Source organism: Hyperoodon ampullatus (assembly GCF_949752795.1).
Source record: "Hyperoodon ampullatus genome assembly, chromosome: 13".
Lineage (NCBI taxonomy): Eukaryota > Metazoa > Chordata > Mammalia > Artiodactyla > Ziphiidae > Hyperoodon > Hyperoodon ampullatus.
Genome location: NC_136926.1, coordinates 59,792,409 through 59,807,846, shown reverse-complemented (window position 1 = coordinate 59,807,846; position 15,438 = coordinate 59,792,409).

Below are 15,438 nucleotides of genomic sequence, written 5' to 3'. Positions count from 1 at the left end.
ATCAATGGAACAGGATAGAAAGCCCAGAAATAAACCCATGCACCTATGGCCAAATAATCTGAGAAAGGAGACAAGAACATACAATGGAGAAAAGACAGTCTTTTCAATAAGTTGTGCTGGGAAAACTGGACAGCTACATGTAAAAGAATGAAATTAGAAATTCTCTAACACCATACACAAAAAATAAACTCAAAATGGATTAAAGACCTAAATGTAAGACTGGATATTATAAAACTCTTAGAGGAAAACAAAGGCAGAACACCCTTTGACATAAATCACAGCAATATCTATTTGGATCCATCTCCTAGAGTAATGAAAATAAAAACACAAATGAATGGGACCTCATTAAACTTAAAAGCTTTGCACAGCAAAGAAAACCATAAACAAAACAAAAAGACAACCTACAGAATGGGAGAAAATGTTCGCAAATGGTGCAAATGACAAGAGATTAATTTCCAAAATATACAAAGATCTCATGCAGCTCAATATCAAAAACAACAAACAACACAATCAAAAATGGGAGGATGATCTAAATAGATATTTCTCCAAAGAAGACATACAAATGGCCAACAGGCACGTGAAAAAAAGCTCAACATCACTAATTTTTAGAGAAATGCAAATCAAAACTACAATGAGGTATCACCTCACACCGGTCAGAACTGTCATCAACAAAAAATGTACAAATAAATGCTGGAGAGGGTGTGGAGGAAAAGGAACACTGTTGGTGGGAATGTAAATTGATACAGGCACTATGGAGAACAGTATGGATGTTCCTTAAAAAACTAAAAATAGAGCTACTATATGATCCAACAATCACACTCCTGAGCACATATCCACAGAAAACTGTAATTCAAAAATATACAGACACCCCATGTTCACTATATATATCTGACTCATTGTGCTATATACCTGAAAGTAACACAGCATTGGAAATCAACTATACTTCAATAAAAAAAGAGTTTAAAATACATTATAAAGTAATAATAAACTAAATGAATAAATAATAAATAAAAATTTCTGAGTTACAAAAGTTTATATTTGCAATGGTAGATAGAGGTGGGGAGTCACTATGGAGGAAACATACACAGTCACCTGTGCTGGGAAGTCAGAGTGTCAGCAGACTGACCCATGCCTATCTATAATCATAATTTTATTATTGTTCTGGGATTTGGACAGCAAATGGAGATATTTATGAAGCCTCATTTTGTGAATACAATACCTCCTCCTTAAATGAACCAGAATGGTGCAGTTATGGTCATTTCCTTCCCAGAAAGGGGTCGAATTATGCTTAGAGCTCCAAGAGAGAAACTAACAATGTAATGGGACAGACCTGCTTCTTTTCTTCTTTCCCAACCTATGCCTCAGCAATATAGCAAAGTTTGTGACAATTAACCCTATGTGAGTCTCTTTCTTTTTGCAGAGCCTCCATAAGAAATAGAAATAGAAGTAATGACTGACTTACACACTTTTTTGTTGTGAAGAATAACATGAGTAGTCACCTCTGCCTGTAAAGCTGCTAGCAGGCAAATCTGTTTCATAAAATAGGGCTCAGATTTCATAGTCTTAAAAAGAAAATAATATTTTAGGGCAAAGTGCACAAGTTCTTTCCCTCATCCACTTCTCTTTTTTTCTCTTCTCTTCCAAAAATGAGCGACAGCTCTATTAAATATCTCCTTGCCTAACCAGGAAGACAAACAGTTTATCACAGAGATTGCTTATCCCAACAGACATTACACCTTTGTCTACCAGCCTGGATGTGCTGTCTGTAGGATTGAGGAAGGTAACTTGTTAGAATCTGAGTCCTTTCCTATATTCTGAACACAGATTCAGAATCTTATTTCCTATGGTGGAGCTAACCAACTCCAGAGGCTCATAATATTTCTTGAGGTCTCTGCAGTAAGCATGAAGAGTAAAAACTGTCATTTTGAATTGCTTATAGGCTGTTATTTAAAGCAGTGTGTCCTTTTAATGCTTTGAAAACAACTTGAATGTAGTAGCATATGAGAACACTATGAGTTTCTTAGAATTGAAACACCCTTTTCCCTAATAATATTCCATATTACAATTTCAAAATATAAAACACCATCCCTAAGTCCTTATTATATGCCAAAGAAAACGTTAATCAATTACATTCATTCTCTTTCTCTCTCTCTCTCTCTCTCTCTCCCTCTCTCTAAGTTTTTCAGGACATCCTTTACATGTCATATCTCATTAACCATTACCTCTCTACCACCCCATCCCCCAAACTACTACCACCACCCAGAATATAAGCTCCAAGACAGCAAGGTTTTTTATCTGATTTGTTGACATCTGCCTCCTCAATGCTTAAGACCAAGCCCAGCAATAAAAGTGTTTTGAATAAATTATTCTCATGTTACTAATAATGACCAGACAGGTTTTATCCTACACAAAATCACAGAGTCACATGGAGCTGAATTCCATTCTGTGCTTAGAAGAGGTTTTCCTCAGTCTGAGGAAGAAAAATGTTCCTTTTTATAATACTCAAAAAGACACCCTAGGTGCCAGCAGGCCATGCACTGGAGACTCTGAGCTGAAGTGATTAGCTCAGTATTCTAGCACTGAAGAACTGTGGAACTGGGGAAATAATGAGTTCTGACTGACTCCAGACATGTTCTCCCCATTATATCAAAAGGGAAGTGTTCACTTTTTAGCTAATGGTCTATACCCAGTTCAGAGGTATATGGCGGTGAGGGTGGAAGCATTACTCTTTGAAAAATTAATTGGAGCTGTGAAGTGTCTCTGGACACACACAAACACACACACACACACACACAAATACACACTTTGTACACAATTTTTAAGTGTTCAAAAGAAGACCTGAAGCAAAGATTAAGAATCCTTGTTTTAGTCATTATTCCTATATAGTCATTACTGTTGTCTGCTGTGAGCTAATTAGGAAATTGTATTAGAACACCTCCCATTTCTAATAAACATGTGTACTTGATCGTTTACGTAAACTGTAAAAATAACTTTAATTTTTCTCACCAGCTACAGAAGCCTTACGGTCAGTATTATACTGTTCTGTACCACCCTTGTCCCCTGAGCAACAATTGGTACTCATACACTCCCACAATAAGCACTGAAAAGTACATTTGTCAAGGACAGATTTTATCAGAGCATTGATAATTTAAAAAAATATATTGGTATATAGTTGATTTACAATATTATGTTGATTTCAGATGTACAGTATATTGATTCAGTTATACATATACACATATTCATTATTTTTCAGATTCTTTTCCCATATAGATTATTACAGAATATTGAGTCGATTTTATATGTAGTAGTGAGTATGTTAATCCCAAGCTCCTAATTTTTCTCTTCCCCCCACCTTTCCCCTTTGGTAACCTTAAATTTGTTTCCAAAATCTGTTAATCTGGTGAAATGTGTCTTTAATCCATTTGGAGTTTATCTTTGTGTATGGTGTTAGGTAGTGTTCTATTTACATTCTTTTACATGTAGCTGTCCAGTTTTCCCAACACCACATATTGAAGAGAGTGTCTTTTCTCTATTGTGTGTTCTTGCCTCCTTTGTCATAAATTAGGTGACCAAATGTGCATGAGGCTATCTTTGGGTTTTCTATTCTGTACCATTGGTTTATATTTCTGCTTTTGTGCCAATACCATACTGACTTAATTACTATACCTTTGTAGTATAGTTTGAAGTTCAGGAGCATGATTCCTCCAGCTCCATTTATTCCCCCTCAAGATTGCTTTGGTTATTCAGGGACTTTTGTGTTTCCATACAAATTGTAAAAAATTTTGTTCTAATTCTGTGAAGAATGCTATTGGTAGTTTGACAGGGATTATTACATTGAATCTGTAGATTGCCTTGGGTAGCATAGTCATTTTGACAATATTCATTCTTCCAATCCAAGAACATGGAATATTTTTCCATCTGTTTGTATCATCTTTGATTTCTTTCATCATTATTTTATAGTTTTCTGGATATAGGTATTTTGCCTCCTGAGTTAGGTTTATTCCTAGGTATTTTATTCTTTTTGTTGTGATGGTAAATGTGATTGTTTCTTTAATTTCTCTTTCTGATTTTTAGTTTTTAGTGTATAGGAATGCCAGAGATTTCTTTGCATTAACTTTGTATACTGCAACCGTACCAAATTCATTGATTAGCTCTAGTAGCTTTCTGTTGGCATCTTTAGGATTTTCTACGTATAGTATCATGTCATCTGCAAACAGTGACAGTTTTACTTCTTATTTTCCCATTTGTATTCCTTTTATTTCTTTTTCTTCTCTGATTACCATGGCTAGGACTTCCAAAACTATGTTGAATAAGAGTGGTGAGAGTGGACATCTAAATTGATAACTAATAAGAACCTACTGTATAGAACAGGGAACTCTACTCAATACTTTGTAATGGCCTATATGGGAAAAGAATCTAAAAAAAGAGTGGATATATGTATATGTATAACTGATTCACTTTGCTGTACACCTGAAACTAACACAACACTGTAAATCAACTATACTCTAATAAACATTTTTAAAAAATCTGTGAGTCTATTTCTGTTTGTACATAAGTTCATTCATATCATTTTTATAAATTAGATTCCACATATGGGTGATATCATATGATATTTGTCATTCTCTGTCTGACTTACTGCACTTAGTATGATAATCTCTAGGTCCATCCACATTGCTGCAATTATTTCATTCTTTTTATGGTTAAGTAATATTCCATTTATATATGTACCACATCTCCTTTATCCATTCATATGTCAATGGACATTTAGGTTGCTTCCATATCTTGGCTATTACAAATAGTGCTGCAATGAATATCAGGGTGCATGCATCTCTTTGAATTATAGTTTTCTCTGGATATACAGCTAAGAGTGGGATTGCTGGATCATAAGGTCGTTCTATTTTTAGCTTTTTAAAGGAATCTCCATACTGATGTCCACAGTGATTGCACCAATTTACATTCCCATCAACAGCGTAAGAGGGCTCCGTTTTCTCCACACCCTCTCCAGCATTTATTGTTTGCAGATTTTTTTGATGATGGCCATTCTGACCAGTGTGAGGTGATAATTCATTGTAGTTTTGATTTGCATTTCTCTGAGAATTAGTGATATTGAGCATCTTTTCAAGTGCGTTTTGGACATCTGTATGTTTTCTTTGGAGAAATATCTATTTAGTTCTTCAGCACATTTTTTGGTTGGTTTTTTTGTTTGTTTGTTTTTTTTTGACATAGAGCTGCGTGAGCTTTTTGTATATTTTGGAGATTAATCCCTTATCAGTCTCTTCATCTGCAAATATTTTCTCCCTTTCTGTGGGTTGTCTTCTTTTTTTGTTTATGGTTTCCTTTGTTATGCAAAAGCTTTTAAGTTTAATGAGGTCCCATTTTTTTATTTTTGTTTTTATTTTCATTACTCTAAGTGGTAGACCACAAAATTTATTGCTGCAATTTACATCAAAGAGTGTTCTGCCTATGCTTTACTCTAAGTGTTTTAATAGGGTCGGGCCTTACATTTAAGTCTTTGATCCATTTTACGTTTTTTTTGTGTGTGTGCAAGGTGTTAGAGAATGTTCTAATTTCATTCTTTTGAATGTAGCTGTACAGTTTTCCAAGCACCACTTATTGAAGAGGCTGTCTTTTCTGCATTGTATATTCTTGCCTCCTCTGTCACATGTTAATTGGCCATAGGTGTGTGTGTTTATTTCTGGGCTATCTATCCTGATCTATTGATCTATATTTCTGTTTTTGGACAGTACTATACTGTTTTGATGACTGTAGCTTCATGGCCTGATTCCTCCAGCTCCGTTTTTCTTTCTCAGGTTTGCTTTGGCTATTCAGGGTCTTTTGTGTTTCCATACAAATTTTAATTTTCTTTTTTTCTAATTCTGTGAAAAATGCCATTGGTAATTTGATAAGGATTGCATTGAATCTGTAGATTGCCTTGGGTAATATAGTCATTTTGACAATATTGATTCTTCCAATCCAAGAACATGGCATATATTTCCATCTCTTTGTGAAATCTTCAGTTTCTTTTATCAGCGTCTTATAATTTTCTGAGCACAGGTCTTTTCTTCCTAGGTATTTTAATCCTTTTGTTGCAATGGTAAACGGGATTGTTTCCTTAATTTCTCTTTCTGATCTTTTGTTGTTATTCTATAGTAATCCAAGAGATTTCTGTGTATTAATTTTGTATCCTACAACTTTACCAAATTCATTGATGAGCTCCAGTAGTTTTCTGGTAGCATCTTTAGGATTTTCTATGTGTACTATCATGTCATCTGCAAACAGTGACAGTTTTACTTCTTATTTTCCCATTTGTATTCCTTTTATTTCTTTTTCTTCTCTGATTGTAATGAGTAGGACTTCCAAAATTAGGTTGAATAAAAGAAGTGACAATGGATATCTATGTCTTGTTTCTGAACTTAGAGGCAATGCTTTCAGCTTTTCACCTTTGAGAATGATGTTTGTTGTAGTTTTGTCATATATGGCCTTTATTATGTTGAGGTATGTTCCCTGTATTCCCATTTTCTGGAGAGATGTTATCAGAAATATGTGTTGAATTTTGTCAAAAGTTTTTTCTGCATCTATTGAGGTGATCATTTGGTTTTTATTCTTCAGCTTTTTAATGTGGTGTATTACATTGATTGATTTTCAGATATTGAAGAATCCTTGCATCCCTGGGATAAATCCTAATTGATCATGGTGTATGATCCTTTTAATGTATTGTTGGATTCAGATTGATAGTGTTTTTGTTGAGGACTTTTGTATCTATGGTCATCTGTGAGATTGGCCTGTAATTTTCTTTTTTTGTGGTATCTTTAGCTGGTTTTGGTATCAAGGTGATTGTGGCCTCATAGAAAGAGCTTGAGAGGTCTTCCCTCCTCTGCAATTTTTTGGATGAGTTTCAGAAGGATAGGTGTTAACTCTTTCTAAATGTTTGCTAGAATTCACCTGAGAAATCTTTTGGTTCTGGACTTTTGTTTGTTGGGAGTTTTTGAATCACTCTTTCAATTTCAGTACTTGTGACTGGTCTGTTCATATTTTATATTTCTTCCTGGGTCAGTCTTGGATGGTTGTACCTTTCTAGGAATTTGTCCACTTCTTCTAGGTTGTCCAATTTATTGGCATATAGTTGTTTGTAGTAATCTCTTATGATCCTTTGTATTTCTGTGGTGTCTGTTGTAACTTCTCCTTTTTATTTCTAATTTTATTGATTTGATCCCTCTCCCCTCCTTTTTTTTTTTTTTTTTTTTTTTTTCTTTTTGAGATGAGTCTGGCTAAAAGTTTATCAATTTTGTTTATCTTTTCAAAGAACTAGATTTTAGTTTCATTGATTTTTTTCTGTGTCTCTATTTCATTTGTGTCTGCTCTAATCTTTATGATTTTTTTCCTTCTATTAACTTTGGGGTTTGTTTTTTCTTCTTTCTCTGGTTGCTTTAGGTGTAAAGTTAGGTTGCTTATTTGAGATTTTTCTTATTTCCCGAGGTAAGGTCGTATTGCTATAAACTTACCCCTTAGAACTGCCTTTGCTATGTTCCCTAAGTTTGAGGTCATCGTGTTTTCATTTTCTTTTGTCTCTAGGTAATTTTTGATTTCCTCTTTAATTTCTTCAGTGATCCATTTGTTATTTAGCAACATATAGTTTAGCATCCACGTTTTCTTCTTTTTAAAATTTTTTTCCTGTAATTGATTTCTAATCTCATAGTATACTGGTCAGAAAAGATGCCTGATACAATATCGATGTTGTTAAATTCACCAGAGCTTGATTTGTGACCCAAGGTGTGCTCTATCCTGGAAAATGTTCCATGTGCAGTTGAGAAGAAAGTGTATTCTGCTGCTTTTGGATGGAATGTCCTATAAATATCAATTAAGTCTATCTGGTCTATTGTGTCATTTAAGGCCTGTGTTTTCTTATTGATTGTCTGTCTGAATGATCTGTCCATTGATGGAAGTGAGGTATTAAAGTCCCCCACTATTATTGTGCTACTGTCAATATCTCCTTTTATAGATGTTAGTATTTGTTTTATATGATGAGGTGCTCCTATGTTGGGTGCATATATACTTAGAATTGTTATGTATTCTTCTTGGATTGATCTCTTGATCATTATGTAGTGTCCTTCCTTGTCTCTTGTAACAGTCTTTATTTTAAAGTCTATCTTTCCCGATATGAGTACTGTTACTCCAGCTTTCTTTTGATTTTAATTTGCATGGCATAATTTTTTTCATCCCTTCACTTTCTGTCTGTGTGTAGACAGCCTATATATGGGTCTTGTTTTTGTATCCATTCAGCCGTCGTTGTCTTTTGGTTGGAGCAATTAATCTATTTACATTTAAGGTAATTATTAATATGTATGTTCCTCTTGCCATTTTGTTAATTGCTTTGGATTTGTTTTTGTAGGTCTTTTTTCTTCCTTTCCCCTTTTGTTCACATCTCTTGTGACTTGATGACTATCTTAGTGTTGTGCTTGGATTGTTTTTTTCTTTTTTGTATTTGTATCTATTGTAGACTTTTTGTTTGAGCTCCCATGAGGCTTTGATATAGCAGTCTGTATATATACAAGTTGCTGGTCTCTTAATTGCCAATGCATTTCCATTATCCTGCATTTATACTCTCCTCTTCTCATGATTGCTGGTTTTGATATCATATATGTATGTGGATGATTTCCTACCTTTACTTTTTATTTGCCTTACCAGTGAGCTTTCCCATTCATAATTTTCTTGTTTCGAGTTGTAGCCTTTTCTTTGCCACCTAGAGAAGTTTCTTTAGGATTTGTTGTAAAGCTGGTTTGCTGGGGCTGAAATCTCTCAGTTTTGGCTTGTCTGTAAGTCTTTTGCTTTCTCCATCAAAACTGAATAAGATTTTTACTGGATATTCTTGTTTGTAGGCTTCCCCCTTTCATCCATTTAAATATATTGTGCCACTTCCTTCTGCCCTACAGAGTTTCTGCTGAATAATCAGCTAATAACCTTATGGAGATTCCCTTGTATGTTATTTGCTTGCCTTTCCCTTGTCACTTTTAATATTTTTTCTTTGTCTTTAATTTTTGTCAGTTTGATTAGTATGGGTATCCATGTGTTTCTCCTTAGATTTATCTTGTATGGGACTGTATGCACCTCATGGACTTCAGTGAGTGTTTCCTTTTTCATGTTAGGGAAGTTTTCAGCTATAATCTCTTCAAATATTTTCTTGGGTCTGTTCTCTCTCTCTCTCCTCCTTCTGGGACCACTATAATGTGAATATTGGTGCATTTGATATTGTCCCAATGGTCTCTGGAACTATTCTCCTTTATTTCCATTCTTTATTATTATTATTATTCTGTTCAAGGACAGTGATTTCCACCACTCCATCTTCCAGCTCACTTATCCATTCTTCTGCTTCATTTATTCTGCTATTGATTCCTTCTAACATGTTTTTCATTTCAGTTATTGTATTGTTCATCTCTGTTTGTTTAAATCTTCTAGAGACCATTGTTAATTTTTAAGGAGCCTCTCTTTTGGTCTGAAAAGGCTTAGTCATGATAGCACTATTCTGACAGTTAGCTCCAAAAATAGATAACCCAGTGAGATTCATTTCTTATAAAATTGAGGGTATACACATAATTTTAATTTTAAAATTTAGTTTTAAATCTAGTAGAAAATTTTGGTATTTGAAAGTCTATTCATGAATTCATTACCTCTTAGGATTGAACATTCTGATTTTATTACTAGGAATCTAAATTAATAAAATTATAACAAAAATTTTATTTTATTTTTTAAATTATTATTATTATTTTTTGGCGGTACGTGGGCCTCTCACTGTTGTGGCCTCTCCCATTGTGGAACACAGGCTCCGGTTGCACAGGCTCAGTAGCCATGGCTCACGGGCCCAGCTGCTCCGCAGCATGTGGGATCTTCCCGGACTGGGGCACGAAGCCGTGTCCCCTACATTGGCAGGCGGACTCTCAACCACTGCACCACCAGGGAAGCCCATAACAAAAATTTTAAATATCAGAATACATTTATGAGCTGAACTTATTATCTTAAAACTTGGCTTGCTAACCTAATAATTGGTTAAAAGTACACCTAGGCAAGAATCCTACTTTTGATCTAAAAGGAAAATAAGGATATTTGCTATAGAACTTCATTGAAAAAACCTGTTCCAAATGGTAAAATATATCACTAAGAAAATTATTGCTTAAAATCCCACTGGAATTTTATGCAATATTTTTTAAAACTAGTTGATATAACTTATATGCAGAATCTAAATAGAAATGGTACAAATGAACTTATTTACAAAACAGAAACAGACTCACAGACTTAGGGAACTAACTTATGGTTACCAGGGAGGAAGGGAAGGAATAGTTTGGGAGCTTGGGATTGACATGTACAGACTGATATATTTAAAACTGATAACCAACAAGAACCTACTGCATAGCACAGAAAAGTCTGCTCAATGTTATGTGGAAACCTAGATGGGAAGGGAGTTTGGGGGAGAATGTATACATGTTTTTGTATGGCAGAGCCACTTTGTTGTGTACCTGAAACTAATAATACAATGTTAATCAGCTCTACTCCAGTATAAAATAAAAAGTTAAATAAAACACCTAGTTGTTCATTCAAAAAGAGAATTATAGTATGATCTTCTTCCTAGACAAATTTTTGTTTGAATCAAGATAAGTGATTAGTTTCATAATGGCATTTCCTAGGTAGTTTCATTATACTCACATGTAAAGACCATTTCCTGGACAGTAGTTACTTAACTTGCTTTTATTTTAAGTTGTTCGTGGATTTTTCAACACTTATTTAAATCTCTTCAATGCAAAATTTTAATATAGCACATAAATAAAATGAGAATAAGGGCTTTAGCAAAGTGTTTTCTCCTAACTGGAATAATTATGCATTTTTGCTCATTTGTTTATCTAAATCCTGATTGCACTCCCACCCTGTGTTGTGACACAGTAACATATCTCAATGTATTCCTAATTTAAGTGTTAAAAATTAAGGTATTTTACAAACAAAAATCTGGGTTTTGTTCTTAAATAAAAAGCCCTGTAATTACAGTTTACAATATAAACTGTAATTAGGGACAAAGCCTGCTGTGGTTTTCTTAGTATAGTGATAGATAAACATTATAATAATTGGGTTGGCCAAAAAGTTCATTTGGGATTTTCTCTAAGATGTTATGGAAAAACCTGTACAAACATTCTGGCCAACCCTATACATTGTTGGCTCCTAAATGAAGTTTAATAAGTACTATCATCAAAAGATGGTTCTCGAGGGATTACTGGGAAGATGGCAGAGGAGTAAGATGTGGAGATCACCTTCCTCCACACAGATACACAAGAAATTCATCTACACGTGGAAAAGCTCCTGCAGAACACATACTGAACGCTGGCAGAAGACCTCAGACCCCCCAAAAGGCAAGAAACTCCCCACATACTTGGGTAGGGCAAAAGAAAAAAGAATAAACAGAGACAAAAGGATGGGGATGGGACCTGCAAGAGTGGGAGGGAGCCGTGAAGGAAGAAAGGTTTCCACACACTAGGAAGCCCCTTCGAGGGTGGAGACTGGGGGTGGCAGAGGAGGAAAGCTACGGAGTAGTGGAGGAGAGCTCAGCAACAGGGGTGTGGAGGGCAAAGCGGAGAGATTCCCGCACAGAGGATCAGTGCCAACCAGCACTCACAAGCCCGAGAGGCTTGTCTGCTTCACCGCTGGGATGGGCAGGGCTGGGAGCTGGGTCGGAGTGCAGGGAGAGGACTGGGTTTGGCAGCGTGAACACAGCCTGAAGGGGTTAGTGCAGGCTAGCCAGGAGGGAGTCCGGGAAAACGTCTGGACCTTCCAAAGAGGCAAGAGACTTTTTCTTCCCTCTTTGTTTCCTGGTGCGTGAGGAGAGGGGATTAAAAGCGCTGCTTAAAGGAGCTCCAGAGACGGGCGCGAGCCACAGCTAAAAGCGTGGAGCCCAGAGACTGGTCTGGGATGCTGGGGCTGCTGTTGCCTCCGCCAAGAGGCCTGTGTGTGAGCGCAGGTCACTGTCCATGCCCCGTTTCTGGGGAGGCTGTGCAGCCCCCCCTGCTGGGGTCCCGGGATCCAGGGACGATTTCCCCGGGAGAGCGCTCGGTGTGCCTTGGGTTGGTGCAACGTCACGTCAGCCTCTGCCACCGCAGGCTCATCCCACACTCCGTGCCCCTCCCTCCTCCTGGCCTGAGTGAGCCAGAGTGCCTGAAGCAGCAGCTCCTTTAACCATGTCCTGTCTGAGCAAAGAGCAGATGCCCTCCAGCGATCTACATGCAGAGGCGGAGCCAAATCCAAAGCTGAGACCTGGGAGGTGTGAGAATAATGAAGAGAAAGGGAAATCTCTCTAAGCAGCCTCAGAAGCAGCGGATTAAAGCTCCACAATCAACTTGATGGAACCAGCATCTGTGGAATACCTGAATAGACAATGAATAATCCCAAATTGAGGAGGTGGACTTTGAGAACAAGATATTTGATTTTTTCCTCTGTTTGTGTGTATGTTTGTGCTTCTGTGTGAGATTTTCTCTGTACATCTTTGCTTTCACCGTTTGTCCTAGGGTTCTATACCTCCATTTTTTTGTTGTTTGTTTTTTGAATTATTAAAAAAATTTTTTTTTCTTAATAATTATTTTTATTTTAAAGACTTTGTTTTATTTTATCTTTAGTTTATTTTACTCTATATTCTTTCTTTCTTTCCTTCTTTCTTTCCTCCCTTCCCTCCTTTAGACAATGAATCATCCCACATGGAGGAGGTGGACTTTGAGACCTAGATTTCTGACTTTTTCCCCTTTTCCTATTTTTGTGAATGTGGATGTGTATGCTTCTGTGTGAGATTTTGTCTGTATAGTGTTGCTTCCACCATTTGTCCCAGGGTTCCATCTGTCCGTTTTTGTTTTCTTAATGTTATTTCTTAATAATTGTTTTTATTTTAATAACTTTATTATATTTTATCATACTTTATTCTATTCCACTTCATTTTCTCTCTTTTTTCCTACCTTCCATCCTTCGTCCCTCCCCCCCACCTCCTTTCTTTCTTTCTTTCTTTCTTTCTTTCTTTCTTTCTTTCTTTCTTTCTTTCCTTCTTTCTTTCTTTCTACTTCTATTAATTTTTCTTTCTACATTTTCTCCCTTTTATTCAGAGCCATGTGGATGAAAGGCTCTTGGTGCTCCAGCCAGGAGTCAGTGCTGTGCCTCTCAGGTGGGAGAGCAAACTTCACGACACTGGTCCACAAGAGACCTCCCAGTTCCACTTAATATCAAACAACGAAAATCTCCCAGAGATCTCCATCTCAACACCACCATGCAGCTTCACTCAACGACCAGCAAGCTACAGTGCTGGACACCCTATGACAAACAACAACCAAGACAGGAACACAACCACAACCATTAGCAGAGAGGCTGCCTAAAACCATAATAAGTCCACAGACACCCCAAAACACAACACCAGACATGCACCTGTCCACTAGAAAGACAATATCCAGCCTCATCCCGCAGAGAACAGGCAATAGTGCCATCCACCAGGAAGCATACACAACCCACTGAAACAACCTTAGCCACTATGGACAGACATCAAAAACAATGGGAACTAGGAACCTGCGGCCTGCAAAAAGGAGACACCAAACACAGTAAGATAAGCAAAATGAGAAGACAGAAAAACACACAACAGGTGAAGGAGCAAGATAAAAACCCACCAGACCTAACAAATGAAGGGGAAATAAGCAGTCTACCTGAAAAAGAATTCAGAATAATGATAGTAAAGATGATGCAAAATCTTGGAAATAGAATAGAAAAAATGCAAGAAACAGATAACAAGGACCTAGAAGAACTAAAGATGAATCAAACAGTGATGAGCAACACAATAAAGGAAATTAAAAAAACTCTACATGGGATCAATAGCAGAATAACAGAGGCAGAAGAACGGATAAGTGAAGTGGAAGACAAAATAGTGGAAATAACTGCTGCAGAGCAGAATAAAGAAAAAAGAATAAAAAGAAATGAGGACAGTCTCAGAGACCTCTGGGACAACATTAAATGCACCAACATTCGAATTATAGGGGTTCCAGAAGAAGGAGAGAAAAACGGACTGAGAAAATATTTGAAGACATTATAGGTGAAAAGTTCCCTAATATGGGAAAGGAAATAGTTAATCAAGTCTAGGAGGCACAGAGAGTGCCATACAGAATAAATCCAAGGAGAAATACGCCAAGACACATATTAATCAAACTGTCAAAAATTAAACACAAAGAAATCATATTAAAAGCAGCAAGGGAAAAACAACAAACAACACACAAGGGAATCCCCATAATGTTAACAGCTGATCTTTCAGCAGAAACTCTACAAGTCAGAAAGGAGTGGCAGAACATATTTAAAGTGATGAAGGAGAGAAACCTGCAACTAAGATTACTCTACCCAACAAGGATCTCATTCAGATATGATGGAGAAATTAAAAACTTTACAGAGAAACAAAGGCTGAGAGTGTTCAGCACCACCAAAGCAGCTTTACATCAAATGCTAAAGGAACTTCTGTAGGCAAGAAACACAACAGAAGGAAAAGACCCACAATGACGAAACCAAAACAATTAAGAAAATGGGAATAGGAACATACATATTGATAATTACCTTAAATGTAAATGGACTAAATGCTTCCACCATAAGACACAGATTGGTGGAATGGATACAAAAACAAGACCCATATATATGCTGTCTACAAGAGACCCACTTCAGACCTAGAGACACATAAAAACTGAAAGTAAGTGGATGGAAAAAGATATTCCATGCAAATGGAAATAAAAGGAAAGCTAGAATAGCAATTCTCATATCAGAAAAAATAGACTTTAAAAAAAAGTCTATTAGAAGAGACAAAGAAGGACACTACATAATGATCAAAGGATCAATCCAAGAAGAATATATAACAATTGTAAATATTTATGCACCCAACATAGGAGCACCTCAATACATAAGGCAAATAATAACAGCCATAAAAGGGGAAATCGACAGTAACACACTCATGGTAGGTGACTTTAACACACCACTTTCACCAATGGACACATCCAAAATGAAAATAAATAAGGAAACACAAGCTTTAAATGATATATTATACAAGATGGACTTAATTGATATTTATAGGACATTCCATTCAAAAACAACAAAATAAACATTTTTCTCAAATGTTCAGGAAACATTCTCCATGATAGATCATATCTTGGGTCACAAACCAAGTCTTGGTAAATTTAAGAAAATTGAAATTGTATCAAGTAACTTTTCTGAACACCATGCTATGAGACTAGATATTAATTACAGGAAAAGATCTGTAAAAAACAAAAACACATGTAGGCTAAACAATTTACTACTTAATAACGAAGGGATCACTAAAGAAATCAAAGAGGAAATCAAAAAATACCTAGGGACAAATGGCAATGGAGACACGACAACCCAAAACCTATGGGATGTCCCAAA